Below are 15,018 nucleotides of genomic sequence, written 5' to 3'. Positions count from 1 at the left end.
TCATGTAAGTGATGTAAACTATCGGCCTAAATCGAATCTCCAATTCCTCTCAAAGATTTTTGAAAAAGCTGTTGCGCAGCAACTCACTGCCTTCCTGAAGACAAACAATGTATACGAAATGGTTCAGTCTGGTTTTAGACCCCATCATAGCACTGAGACTGCACTTGTGAAGGTGGTAAATTACCATTTAATGGGGTCAGACTGAAGCTCTGCATCTGTCCTCGTGCTCCTAGACCTTAGCTGCTTTTGATACCATCGATCACCACATTCTTTTGGAGAGATTGGAAACCCAAATTGGTCTACACCAAGTTCTGGCCTGGTTTAGATCTTATCTGTCAGAAAGATATTAGGTTTTCTCTGTGAATGGTTTGTCCTCTGACAAATCAACTGTACATTTCGGTGTTCCTCAAGGTTCCGTTTTAGGACCACTATTGTTTTCATTATATATTTTACCTCTTGGGGATGTCATTCGAAAGCATAATGTTAACTTTCACTGCTATGCGGATGACACACAGCTGTACATTTCAATGAAACATAGTGAAGCTCCAGAAATGCCCTCGCTAGAAGCCTGTGTTTCAGACATAAGGAAGTGGATTGCTGCAAATGTTCTACTTTTAAACATGGACAAAACAGAGATGTTTGTTCTAGGTCACAAGAAACTAAGAGATCTTCTGTTGAATCTGACAATAAATCTCGATGGTTGTACAGTCGTCTCAAATAAAACTGTGAAGGACCTCGGCATTACTCTGGACCCTGATCTCTCTTTTGACGTACATATCAAGACCGTTTCAAGGACAGCTTTTTCCATTTAACATAACAACACAAACATCTGAGGCTTTCTGTCGAAAACTACTACTGCAATGCTCTACTTTCCGGATACCTGGATAAAGTACTAAATAAAATTAAGTTAGTGCTAAATACGGCTACTAGAATCCTGACTAGAACCAAAAAATGTGATCATATTACTCCAGTGCTAGCCTCCCTACACTGGCTTCCTGTTAAGGCAAGGACTGATTTCAAGGTTTTACTGCTAACCTACAAAGCATTACATGGGCTTGCTCCTAACTATCTTTCTGATTTGGTCCTGCCGTACATACCTACACGTACGCTATGGTCACAAGACGCAGGCCTCTTAATTGTCCCTAGAATTTCTAAGCAAACAGCTGGAGGCAGGGCTTTCTCCTATAGAGCTCCATTTTTATGGATTGGTCTTCTTACCCATGTGAGAGACGCAGACTCCGTCTCAACCTTTAATTATTTATTGAAGATTTCATCTCTTCAAGAGGTCCTATGATTGAGTGTAGTCTGGCCCAGGAGTGTGAAGGTGAACGGAAAGGCACTGGAGCAACAAACCGCCCTTGCTGTCTCTGCCTGGCCAGTTCCCCTCTCTCCACTGGGATTCTCTGCCTCTAACCCTATTACAGGGGCTGAGTCACTGGCTTACTGGTGCTCTTCCATGCCATCCCTAGCAGGGGTGCGTCACTTGAGTGGGTTGAGTCACTGAAGTGCTCTACCTGTGGGTTGGCGCCCCCTCTTGGGTTATACCGGGGCGGCAGGGTAGCCTAGTGGTTAGAGTGTTGGACTAGTAACCGGAAGGTTGCGAGTTCAAACCGCCGAGCTGACAAGGTACAAATCTGTCGTTCTGCCCCTGAACAGGCAGTTCAGGCAACCCACTGTTCCCAGGCCGTCATTGAAAATAAGAATTTGTTCTTAACTGACTTGCCTGGTAAAATAAAAAATAAAAAAGGGATACTGTGGCGGAGATCTTTGTGAGCTATACTCTGCCTTGTCTCAGGATGGTAAGTTAGTGGTTGAAGATATCCCTCCAGTGGTGTGGGGGCTGTGCTTTGGCAAAGTGGGTGTGGTTATATCCTGCCAGCTTGGCCCTGTCCGGGGTGTCCTAGGATGGGGCCACAGTGTCTCCTGACCCCTCCTGTCTCAGCCTCCCGTATTTATGCTGCAGTAGTTTGTGTCGGGGGGCTAGGGTCAGTCTGTTATATCTAGAGTATTTCTCCTCCTCTGGTGTCCTGTGTGAATTTAAGTATGCTCTCTCTCTAATTCTCTCTTTCTCCCTTTCTTTCTCTCTCGCGGAGGACCTGATCCCGAGGACTATTCCTCAAGACTACCTGGCATGATGACTCCATGTTGTTCCCAGTCCACCTGGCCGTGCTGCTGCTCCAGTTTCAACTGTCCTGCCTGTGGCTATGGAACCCTGAAATGTTCACTGTGATTACTATTACTTGACAATGCTGGTCATTTATGAACATTTGAACATCTTGGCCATGTTCTGTTATAATCTCCACCCAGCACAGCCAGAAGAGGACTGGCCACCCCTCATAGCCTGGTTCCTCTCTAGGTTTCTTCCTAGGTTTTGGCATTTCTATGGAGTTTTTCCTAGCCACCGTGCTTCTACACCTGCATTGCTTGCTGTTTGGGGTTTTAGGCTGGGTTTCTGTACATCACTTTGATATATCAGCTGATGGAAGAAGGGCTTTATAAATACATTTTAAAATAAAGAAATTTGATGTATTTTCAGGTACCGTACGAAGAAACTACCCTCTATATCTATCTTCTATCTCTCCTCTCTCTCTCTGTGTCTTCCCCATATTAACCTAATGTAGCAGGCCTATAGAAACACACAGAACGGACAAGTAGGCACGCAATGGATTCTGGTCGTTGCAGTTAATTACCATATTTACCAACTCCCTACTACATTGCACAGTTGGCGCTTGATGTGATTTATCTCTAGAGAAACTACTTAATGTGCGCATTGAGCTCACAGAAAAATAAAACAAAATGAACAAAATGGAATTAAAATAATTGAACCGACATCAGTGAATTAGTTGTTTCAAAACCCCAAAATAACCCCAGTTTCAGTTCATCACTCAACACTATCTATAAGAGACTTTGTTGAGATTCACAATCAATTTTAGATACTTTTGGATGATTTGAACATGATGTGCAAAAACTGCTAATATTGGTCCCATGACTTGAATGGAAATTGTGACACAAATGCTAAAATATGAACTAAGCGAAACTAAACCATACTGTATCATGGATTGCTGTCATACCTTGTCCATAGACAGTTTACAGCGTAGGAAAACCAATGTGTAATTTTGTAATTTGGGTGAACTATTCCTTTAAGTTTATTTGGACAGGGACAATGTACAACACACACACAAGTCTCGCACCACTGAGAAATTATACAGTGCACCAGATTTAGCTAACAGCTCATTTACATCTGTAGTGCCTGGGACGATGATGATAGTGATGATGATGACGGTGATGGTGATGATTATAGTGATGATGATGGCGATGATAATGGTGGTGGTGATGATGATGATGATGGTGATGATGATGGCATTAATAGCTCAGTGGCCCAGTCAGTGTGTTACCTGTGCAGTCTGGATTGTAACACTCTCTGCTCTCTGCCCAGTGGCCACGACACTCCGACCCACCGTGGGCGGCGGCTGAGCATTGTCTGGTCCTCTGCTGGGTCCCGTTGGCACAGGTCACTGAGCAGTCACTCCACAGGCTCCACTCCTGCCACTGGCCGTCCACTGGGGCACACACACAGACACGTACCAACACACACACGCACACACAAACAGCCCAGACCCAAGAGGGAGAGAAAGGGAGAAAAATTGGACAGTCAGTCAGAAGAAGTGGAAGGAGACCATATTCAAATGGCTGTCTTCAGGTTGAGAGCCTGACAACTAGACACCCATATTATAATATCCTTCCCCTGAAAACACAGTGCACTGTTCATGCATGAACATACCATTACCGCTTGTGGTTTGAGTGGCTTGAAATAGCTCAGGTCTAGTGGGTCATATTGCAAGAGAATGGCCATGTGTGGATGTGTCCCAAAACTGTACCCAAATAGTGCACTCCTTTTGACCAGAGTAGAAGTGCACTATATAGGGAATAGGGACAATTCATTACTTCTGCTTTTGGAGCTGCTAGTTCTCAGTTCTCTTCTCAGAGGTGAAAATGCCTTAAAACGGTGCAGAGGATAAACACAGAAAATAATGAGTTTGCCACCTGCATTTGTCATTGCCTCTACAAGCCAACTTCCTTGGGGGAGGTTCTGCTGCATTTATGACCAACTACACCCTTCTTAAAACAGAGCAAGACTTATATTTCTGCAAAACGACCTACAGTTGAATGAAGAGCTTGGCCTTTTCATAAAAGAAGAGAAGAAGAATACTTTATTGTCCATTTACTTACAGTCCAGAGACATGTGTCTTTTTGCTGGACGACCCAGACAACCTTAACGACCCAGACAACCTGGACGACCCAGACAACTTGGATGACCCAGACAGCCTGAACAACCCAGACAGCCTGAACAACCCAGACAACCTGAACGACCCAGACAACCCTTCTCCATTTAACATCCAACATCAAATGTCACTAGCAAAAGTTAGACAAAAGTAACAAGGGTACGCACAAAAAAGTGCACACACACACACACACACACACACACACACACACACACACACACACACACACACACACACACACACACACACACACACACACACACACACACACACACACACACACACACACACACACACTTCATTTGCTCAGGAAAATAGCTGTTAATTGCGTTGGAGTTGACTGGACTGAATGGACTGCAGACTTTTAAAGCTAGGCAACTGAACAAATAAAGTGTTTGTGTGTGTGTGTGTGTGTGTGTGTGTGTGTGTGTTCTTTTTTGGGAGCGCATCATAGTCAGTCTACTATCTAGCACACAGTGATTGTGGAAAAAACCCATCATCACTAATCTGCTTACCATTCACTGGCAATTGCGGCTAAGTGATTTCCTCTTCAGTGTTGCAGTGTTGACTCTATGACAGCGGGTTTTCAACCCATATTATGATGTGAGCATGAACGGCACATGCTGCTTTTAAATATGTCATGAGGCCTGTATGCCATATGCATCCTGTTTCTCTCCCCTCTACACCCCCGCCTCCTCTCTCTCTCTGTCTCTCTCTCTGTCTCTCTACCCACCCCATCTCTCTGTCTCTCTCTCTGTCTCTCTACCCACCCCCTCTCTCTGTCTCTCTCACTCTTCTCTCTCTCTGTCTCTCTCTGTCTCTCTACCCACCCCATCTCTCTGTCTCTCTCTGTCTCTCTGTCTCTCTACCCACCCCATCTCTCTGTCTCTCTTCTCTCTCTCTCTCTCTCTCTCTCTCTCTCTCTCTCTCTCTCCCCCCCCTCTCTCTGTCTCTCTCTCTCCTCTCTCCGTCTCTCTCTCTGTCTCTCTCGCTGTCTCTCTCTCTGTCTCTCTACCCTCCCCCTCTCTCTCTCTCTCTCTCTCTCTCTCTCTCTCTCTCTCTCTCTCTCTCTCTCTCTCTCCTGTCTCTCTCTCTCTTCTCTCCATTGAGTTGCAGTGTAATTGATCCTATAATGTTGCACCAAAAAGGCAGCTGTTGTCTTCTCCCAAGAGGCTCTCTCCTTGCAAGATGGTCTTTTGATTAAGACTTTATCTTCTGAACAGCGCCCTATTCCCTACATATTGCACTACTTTTGACCACCAGAGCCCTATGAGATTTCCTATGGGCTCTGATCGATAGGAGTGCCTACATAGGGAATATGTTGCTATTAACATGGTGCTGTTAATATTATCATTGCCAATGAATAGAAAATCACTTGTGTTGTGTCTGTTACCTGTCCCTTTGTTTCTAAACATATTCACCTCAGTCATTCTTGAAGGACCGAATGTTGACTGACATTATATTGATCAGAGCTCCATTCAAATATTTAGAGAAAGAATGACAAGGAAGTGGCTTTTAAAATGCTAAACGTTGGAAAAATAAACAAGCAAGCACAACAACAGGGCCTCGTGGGGTGTAATCATTAGTGCAAACAGTAGCAAACAGTTGCAAAGAAAAGAAGAGTTTCTATTGGACAAATTCAGATAGGTTCCTCCCTGTTGGGTCCTGTTTGCCTCTGTTTGGTTCCTGGTAATTATAACCATGGTCTCATTAGAATATGTAAAAATACACACACACACACACACAGAGATAACAGTCCATACCTGGGCAGAGGGCGATGTTGCAGAGTTTGCTCTGGGTCTCAGGCCCGTCACAGGCTCTCCCTCCATGTTGGGGCGGGGCACACATCCTGTTCCTAGTGCGGTGGCCACGCCCACACGTAAACGAACACAGGCTCCATGGTGACCACTCCTCCCAGACGCCATGCACTGTAGGACATAGGGCAGAGGTCAGAGGTTAGGGGTCAAGTATAAGGTTTCAACTATATTATCCCAGGGGAAAAATGTAGTTTTGTAGCAAGATCATGGTACACAACAGACATAAAATAGACAGTTTAATTGCTGTTGTTGTTTCTGCCACATGACACGATTTGATCAATAATTATCAGCAAAACAGAAAGCACATATGTGTAGTCCAACCAGTGAGCTTTCCCCTGAACTACCACAAAGTAGTAATCATGGGGTCGTGGTACCATGTGGGGCTTCCATCTTTAGGAAGTGAAATGAGTTTGACCTGACAGTACTCCTGTGTAGTGAGTCATATCCACATACTGCTTGCTGATCTGCCAAGCAGAAGTACCGGCTTACAAAGAACAACATAGTATTTTTATAAAATGGCCGACATCTAATACTGTGTCAGGCTAGACTGTTTGGTGCTTCTTAGAACTGTCTCAGAATGTCTTCTCTGTCACCTGGGATAAAACATCATCTGGTCACCGGTGTGTTATCCTGCCAAGTGGTATATCCCTTCTTCAACGACTCTGATTGCTTCATGAGAACGCAAATCCCGCTCAAACATTGTTAATTAAAATCAAAGTCCCAATCGCACAAGAGAAAGAGAAAGAGAAAGAGAGAGAGAGACAGTGGGATGGATGGGGAGAGTGTATCTCTTCTGTGAAGGATCAACACCATATTCTAGGATCACAAAGTCAGTCTTATAATGAAGAGCTTTTATCAGATAGGACTCCTGAGTGGTGCTGCGGTCTAAGGCACTGCATCTCAGTGCAAGAGGCATCACTACAGACCCTGGTTTGATTCCAGGCTGTATCACAACCGGCTGGGATTGGGAGTCCCATAGGGCGGAGCACAATTGGCCTAGCATTGTCCGGGTTTAGCAGGGGTAGACCGTTTCTGTAAATAAGAATTTGTTCTTATTAACTGAATTGCCTAGTTGAATAAATAATAATCAGGCAAGGCTGGAGTTCTTTAGTTCAGTTAGAGATATAATCAGAGTACAGGTTGAGCTACAAGTCTGGCCCTGTGTTCCAAATGGCTCCCTATATAGTGCACTACTTTTGACCAAGTGGCACCCTATTCCCTACGTAGTGCACTACTTTTAACCAAATGGCACCCTATTCCCTACGTAGCGCACTCCTTTTGATCAGAGAGCACTATGGGCCCTTGTCAAAAGTAGTGCACTATATAGGAAATTGGTTGCCATTTGGGACGCACACTGTGCCTCCTTCCTAATTAAAGGACATATAATTGAAATCAGTGTTGGAACAGTGAACAAGCCTTCTCTGCAGTGAAATAAACTATTTACAACTGAAAAGAAAGGTGGAATTATGTAAGACTTTTTTTGGGGCCGTTTGCAACAAATTGGTATTAAAATACCATCTCTAAATATGGTAACGTTGCATTTGAATAGTAGCTCTAGTAGTGAACTCCTAGTGAGGATTGATATGAGACAAACTGCTCCAACTGTGACATCATGCTGTGTAGCAGTGACACTTTACCTGAAAGAGACCGACATAAGGACTTCCTAACATGTTCATAAGCCATACATAACGCATTAATAAGCAGTTGACTTTCTAAATGCTCAAATCAACTTCCATCAACAACCACCCGTTTATTTATCTGGTTTTCCTCTGCGTCAAATTCTAAACGTTTAACAGTCTTTCAAATCATTCTTTGTTTGGTTTCATTCTAGAATCATTTGAAAGGAGGAAGTTGTTTTGACCTGTCCTGCACCGCTCCTTCCTCTGCATGTTCTTGTCATGTTTCCTTTTAAACTCTCATAATATTGTTCTGTATTTTCTTCTGTGCAAAAAAAAAAACACAAGTTGATATTTGCCTTGTCTTGTGGTTGTTGACATAAGCAGTTATGAATGCAGCCAGTATGTATAGGTTATGAATGTGTTATAAGGTCCTTGTGTCGTGCCCTTCAAGGAAAATGTTCCCTGCATGTATTTCTGTCCTTGAAAACTATTTGACTCAGACAAACACAGATTTCAATACATTACTGGCCTGAAACAGCGGCACATTACTTCCAGAGAAAAAGACAGTTTAGCCCATTAGCCTGCTGCCAAAGTCTCACCAAGGGGGAAATAATGGATTATTTATCCTTTCTGGTTCTCTTATTCTTCATTTCAATCCAGGGGGACACCTGGGGTATATGGCTCTGTAGGCTGACTACTTCAATTATTGTTTCTGAATGGAAGTTCAGCTAGCTACCAGAGCTTGTTAGGTCAGTTCAGCTAGCTACCAGAGCTTGTTAGGTCAGTTCAGCTAGCTACCAGAGCTTGTTGGGTCAGTTCAGCTACCTACCAGAGCTTGTTAGGTCAGTTCAGCTACCTACCAGAGCTTGTTAGGTCAGTTCAGCTAGCTACCAGAGCTTGTTAGGTCAGTTCAGCTACCTACCAGAGCTTGTTGGGTCAGTTCAGCTACCTACCAGAGCTTGTTAGGTCAGTTCAGCTAGCGACCAGAGCTTGTTGGGTCAGTTCAGCTAGCTACCAGAGCTTGTTGGGTCAGTTCAGCTACCAGAGCTTGTTGGTCACCAGAGCTTGTTGGTCAGTTCAGCTTTGTTCAGGCTTGTCAGTTCAGCTTCAGCTACCAGAGCTTGTTGGTCAGTTCAGCAGAGCTTACCAGAGCTTGTTGGGTCAGTTCAGCTAGCTACCAGAGCTTGTTGGGTCAGTTCAGCTAGCTACCAGAGCTTGTTGGTCAGTTCAGCTACCTACCAGAGCTTGTTGGTCAGTTCAGCTAGCTACCAGAGCTTGTTGGGTCAGTTCAGCTAGCTACCAGAGCTTGTTGGGTCAGTTCAGCTAGCTACCAGAGCTTGTTGGGTCAGTTCAGCTAGCTACCAGAGCTTGTTGGTCAGTTCAGCTAGCTACCAGAGCTTGTTGGGTCAGTTCAGCTAGCTACCAGAGCTTGTTGGTCAGTTCAGCTAGCTACCAGAGCTTGTTGGTCAGTTCAGCTAGCTACCAAAGCTGGTCAGGTATGAAATGGTAAATGAAAATGGTTTGGAATAATGTCTTGCCCTCTTGTCTGACCCTTGAGAAAACTGCCAACCCTACACTTAGTCATGACACATCTTAATGTGGACTACGTCTGACTAAATGTCAGAGAGCTGCTCGCATGAATTTCTGATTAGCTGATGGGGGTGAAACCTTTTGTAGGACTTTGTGCCTAAATGTAATTTCAGAGACACTTTCTGCCACATAGAAGAATGGCTCCTAAAATTCCCTGCAAATCAACAGATGGAAAAACACTAACATTAGTATGACAGCTGCTGTTGAACACATGGACATCTACATACAGTAGACACACACATAAGATGGGTCTCGTCTCCACAATTCAGAAGGCAATACATCTTCTAGAGCCACATTCAGTCCCAATTCACCAAGAATAACCAATGACTGTCTTGTGTAGGGGAATGTTGTGTTTATAAGAAAATACCTCCACCTTCTGCCAAAAAACGCAACATCTGTCAACAGTGTTAGACGTCACGACATTCTAAAGACCCCAGAGGAGCAAAATACATCGACTGGACCAACAACCCGAAAATATTAGGTGCCAGACTAAGTATGCAAAAATCTAGGCAACATTTCATCAACTCAACTACTGTAACAGCCTACATCGAGATACATATGTAAAGATACTGCAATATATATATACAAATATCCCACTAACCTTGACCTTCAAGAACACACACTGAACCCTGGAGACACAAACCAGAATCTACAATTCCCTAATCTTCATAACATGCAAAACTACAGAACTACATCACTGGCAATCATTTCAGGAGCTGTGGTGAAATGACTTATCATTGTATGGGAAGAGATGGATAACATAGACAACACTTCTGAAAAACACTGTGACATGTACAAAGAGAAGAAAGCATCACCAGATAATAGATGGCTAACAATAATAATAATACATTACATAAGAATATTAAGTAATAAGAATATAACCAAATAGACTAGTTAAAAGGTCAAACTAAACAGTAACAAAAACATTGGTTTGATGGTCAGTTCAAAGCAAGCACAACAATGCACACATAGAAACATGAAGGGTGAAGGAGAAAGACGTTATAACAAGTAAAGTAATAATGCTGCAGCTATTACTACCTGGACAGGGGACAGTGTTATTGCAAACCCTTGACTCTCTTAAAGGGCCGCTGCAGTGTGTTCCGTATGGTGAACCACATGTTCTTGTTCGCACCTGCGACCCTTGGCCGCATGAAACTGAGCATGAGCTCCACTGGGACCACTCCTCTGCACCAGATTCACCTGTGTGGAGGGAGAAGGGTGACACCAGTTAAATGCAGCAACACGGTCACATGATCAACCCAGGGGGTGGGGCTACAGGGGGTGGGGCTTCAATGTAGAGCAATGGGGGAGGAGTTATTCTAAACCCGAAGCTACGTTAATGGGGAGGGATATTAACCTAGTTAACTTTAATATTTAACTAAATAGACATGTTTTACCTTTATGTGATCTTTGATAAATGATTAATAAGAGAGAAGACCACAACTCTGTTGGTCATTGGCCCCATATCTCTTGATCCAGTTCCTTTGATTTCCCATTCATCATTTTGTAAGTGTTGTTGTATTGTGATTGAAGGGAACAAGAACCTTTATGACTAGTAATTGGTCAAAAAGCTGTTTGTTCAAAAACCTTGTCTGGCTCCCATGAACGGAGTCTCAAGTAGAAGAACAACATCTTATTGTGTCATAGTAACGTACAAATGGTTTGGAGGAAGTGTACAGATGGATCATAGTAACGTACAAATGGTTTGGAGGAAGTGTACAGATAGATCATAGTAAAAGTCCCAAATGGTTTGGAGGAAGTGTACAGATGGATCATAGTAAAAGTCCCAAATGGTTTGGAGGAACTGTACAGATGGATCATAGTAAAAGTCCCAAATGTTTTGGAGGAACTGTACAGATGGATCATAGTAAAAGTCCCAAATGGTTTGGAGGAACTGTACAGATGGATCATAGAAAAGTCCCAAATGGATCACAGATGGATCATAGTAAAAGTCCCAAATGGTTTGGAGGAACTGTACAGATGGATCATAGTAAAAGTCCCAAATGGTTTGGAGGAACTGTACAGATGGATCATAGTAAAAGTCCCAAATGGTTTGGAGGAACTGTACAGATGGATCATAGTAAAAGTCCCAAATGGTTTGGAGGAACTGTACAGATGGATCATAGTAAAAGTCCCAAATGGTTTGGAGGAACTGTACAGATGGATCATAGTAAAAGTCCCAAATGGTTTGGAGGAACTGTACAGATGGATCATAATTGACACTAAGCATTTGTCAGATTTAGTCTGAAGGACATTTATTCAAAGATCACAGCAAAGCTCCACATCACAGGCCCCAGTGTTACTTCTGATCACATTAAGGGATTCGGCCATTTAACTGACTAAAAGGTGTTACATCTTACAGCTACATTTCATCTTCATCTTTCATACTGACACATGCATCAATAAAACCAAATGAAATGTTTCAAAAAAGCTCTATAAAATGTAAAAGAACATGGTTGCATGCAAGAAGGACATCTACTAGTGAAATAAAAGTTCAACTTGAATGGAGAGTTAATAAATGAGAAGAGTATGGATCCCACAGCAGTGTTACAGCACTACAGTCTACAGTGCAGTTTCCTTGACAACCAGAGAGGATCTATCTCCAATGCATATTAATTAGTGTTTGATCACAATTTGTGAAAACATTTTTTTTTTTAAATTGCCCGTTTATATTTTTCTTAAGAGTACGAGGGAAACGAGAGGAAAGAAAAACTCCCCTTTTCATTTTATTCAGAAGATCACAGCTTGTTGCATGGAGCTTGTTGCATGGAAGTAACATTCACAGTGCCAGTTTGCATCGGGTTCATAAAATACTATTTTTCCAAACAGCAGAATGTGACAAAAGGTCTGCTGGTGTGTCACACTCCTATTATGACGTGTTTTAACTGTTGCTACTGAATATTTAAATGTACACTAGTCAACTGTTTCTAGAACCATACAGTTAGATAAAAAGGTTGTTTCTAGAACCTAAAAGGATTCTTCAGCTGTCCCCATATGAGAACCCTTTGAAGAACATTTTTGGTTCCATTTTCGACAGAGGGTTTTACATGGAACTCAAAAGGGCTCTACCTGGAACCAAAAAGGGTTCTACCTGGAATCAAGAAGGGGTATCCTATGGGGACAGCCAAAGAACCCTTCTTTCTAGGAGTGTATACCAAGTATACCAGTTTAATTCTCAGAGGTACAACTTCATACACTGATTGTATATAAACACATGTGGAGTGAATTTGCTCATGTGTGTGCCATTGGGTGGTAATTCCCAATGACAAAAGCATTGCCTTATTGACAGTGAATGTCCACAATGCATCAGTATGTCCTCGGTGAGGCCTTTCAATACAAAAATATGATCATGTCACAAATCCAAAAGCCATGAAATGCTGAATAAATGGAATAAATGCTAACCTTGGTTACACTAACACCCTTGGCATTGAGCTAAGTAGGTAGGGTGACTAGAATAATCCAAGATAGCTTAGTTGTGTGTTAGAAAGCAAGAAGACAACGTTCAAATATTTTGATTACAGTTTAAGATGTACGTGTGATGTTCAATTTCAACGAGGCTTTATTTGCATAAGAGATTTGGAAATTTCAGCTCTGAATACATTTATATGTAATTTAAATCTTATGAAGATTTCCTCTGTATTGCGTCACTAAGCTGCAGTATAATAGGACTGATATAGATTGATTCAACACAATAGGGATATACTGTAAACCCTATTATATATAATTGGTCTGATCAGAATTATAATAGACTTTGAAAGGTGGATCAATTGGTAAGATGAAGAAGTACAGGGAGAGTCAATTAGGCAATCTAAGAATGGAAGAACTGAAGAGCAAAGTGATGGGGTCCATAAGAGATAAATAACACACTCCCACAGCGTGTTGGAATGGAGACATGCTGTTAGGATTTAGTAAACAACAAAGTGGATTTGCAAATTAAAATGAAGGTAAGGCAGGTGTGTTGATCAATGTCACAGATTTAAAAGTAACAACAAATGAGATGAAATTGGGTTTAAAAAAAAATTAAAAGCCAAACAAACAATTAACGGAACCCAGAAACATGTATTTTTTAAAACAAAATTAGAAAGAAAAGGGAAAAAGAAAAAGAAAAAATAATATTCTTTATCTCAGTCCATTTGGATTGAGCCTAGAAACCCTCTATGTGGATCTGGAGCATCAGTAAAGGTGCTTTTCAATTCATTTCTATCCTCCTGCAGTTTTAGAATGGATACAATCATCACTATATTTTAGTTTATTCGACTGGTTTATGTTAAGATTTTTGTTTATCTTACATTAATCATTATTTATGAAACCCATTTTTTTTATTCAGTATGCGTTTCACTCTTGCCGAAGGCAGTAGGACTTGTCGATGAAGGACATTTTTCAAATGGTATTAGGCACATTTTTAAGGATATTATTATCTGTGACAGGGCGCAATTTTACCTAGCCTTTAATATTTGAGAAACGAGTAATGCACTTGCCAACTCGCTGTGTAACAACAAATGAACAGAGACCCAGGGAGCCCAATTCTAGTTGTTATTCTAAGGAAATACTCAAAGGGAAAAGAAACATTTGTCTAGTGGGTTTTAATGTGAATAGCAACAGAAGAAGGAGGAGGTAGTAGGAGGTTATAAAATACAGAAACATTGTCACCTATAAGGTGCAGCACAAGAAAGAACATGCAAGTGACCGAGATGACATTAAGTTTATAAGTTAACAAAATAAAAGGTGAAGGAAACATAACTATTGTATTACCAGTTTGTGCCATAAATTGAGCAGATTCAGCTTGCTCCTGCAGGGCCTTTGTGTCAAAGACTGATCTGGGCCGTTGACTTTTTACAGTATGTTCGCCGATCATTCCATATTCTAGAGACAAAATAGAGGTTCAATGAAAGCTAGGCTTTAACAGTAGGAATCTTCCAGAGACACAAAATAAAAGGTATTACAAACTGGTTTTCAACGATAGATGCGTAGTAGAAAAACTGCAGTACTGTACATGGCTAGAAACAAAGAGCATACAAGAGTAAATATGGAGATATATATTTAACTTGTCATTTTAACTTTAAAGCATAAGAAGAAACAATGCATCGTATTTATAACGAACGTGGGTGAGTTGGGAGGAGTATTAATTGACTTTAAAAGCACAGCTTAAGACACATAGCAAACATGCAAATTTAATAAGACACTATTACTTCCCATAGTCCCTCAAGACCCACCCCCTCCCTCCCAATCCCTACCACCCCCAAACCACCCCCCAAGAAAAACAAAAAACAAAATGAAAGTAAAAATGTGTAAGCTATCTGGAAGCCACAGAGGAGGGGGTCAGGGTCATGAACATAACATGATACTATTGATCCACAGTTTCTTTAACAGATTCCAGACATTTTGTTTTTGTAATTAGTTGATCTCAGTAGAATATTTGTCCATCCCAAATGGCACCCTATTCCCTACATAGTTCCCTATGGGCCCTATGGGTCAATACTGGTGCACTATGTAGTTGATAGGGTGCCATTTTGGACACAGACTATGAGTGTAGGAAATCACTTTATAATAATTTAACATCATAAGTTCTATTAACTGACAAATGTATTCTGAGCTGTCTGATTATAATTGTTACTCCCTTTGTTGTTGTCCATTAATACATGGGTGATGCAACATGTTTGGCCCCATAGATTTTTAGTCCCGGTGAAGGGGTGTGACAAATTTCGCAAC

At 41.8% G+C, this 15,018-nt stretch overlaps 1 pseudogene; it reads right to left on the bottom strand.

The window, feature by feature from the left end:
• LOC124042229 overlaps window positions 1–15,018 on the bottom strand; it is a 277,909-nt pseudogene that overhangs the window by 101,357 nt on the left and 161,534 nt on the right.

Source organism: Oncorhynchus gorbuscha, linkage group LG08 (assembly GCF_021184085.1).
Source record: "Oncorhynchus gorbuscha isolate QuinsamMale2020 ecotype Even-year linkage group LG08, OgorEven_v1.0, whole genome shotgun sequence".
NCBI lineage: Eukaryota > Metazoa > Chordata > Actinopteri > Salmoniformes > Salmonidae > Oncorhynchus > Oncorhynchus gorbuscha.
Note: the sequence above shows the minus strand (reverse complement) of the source record. Positions and strands in the feature narration are given on the sequence as shown.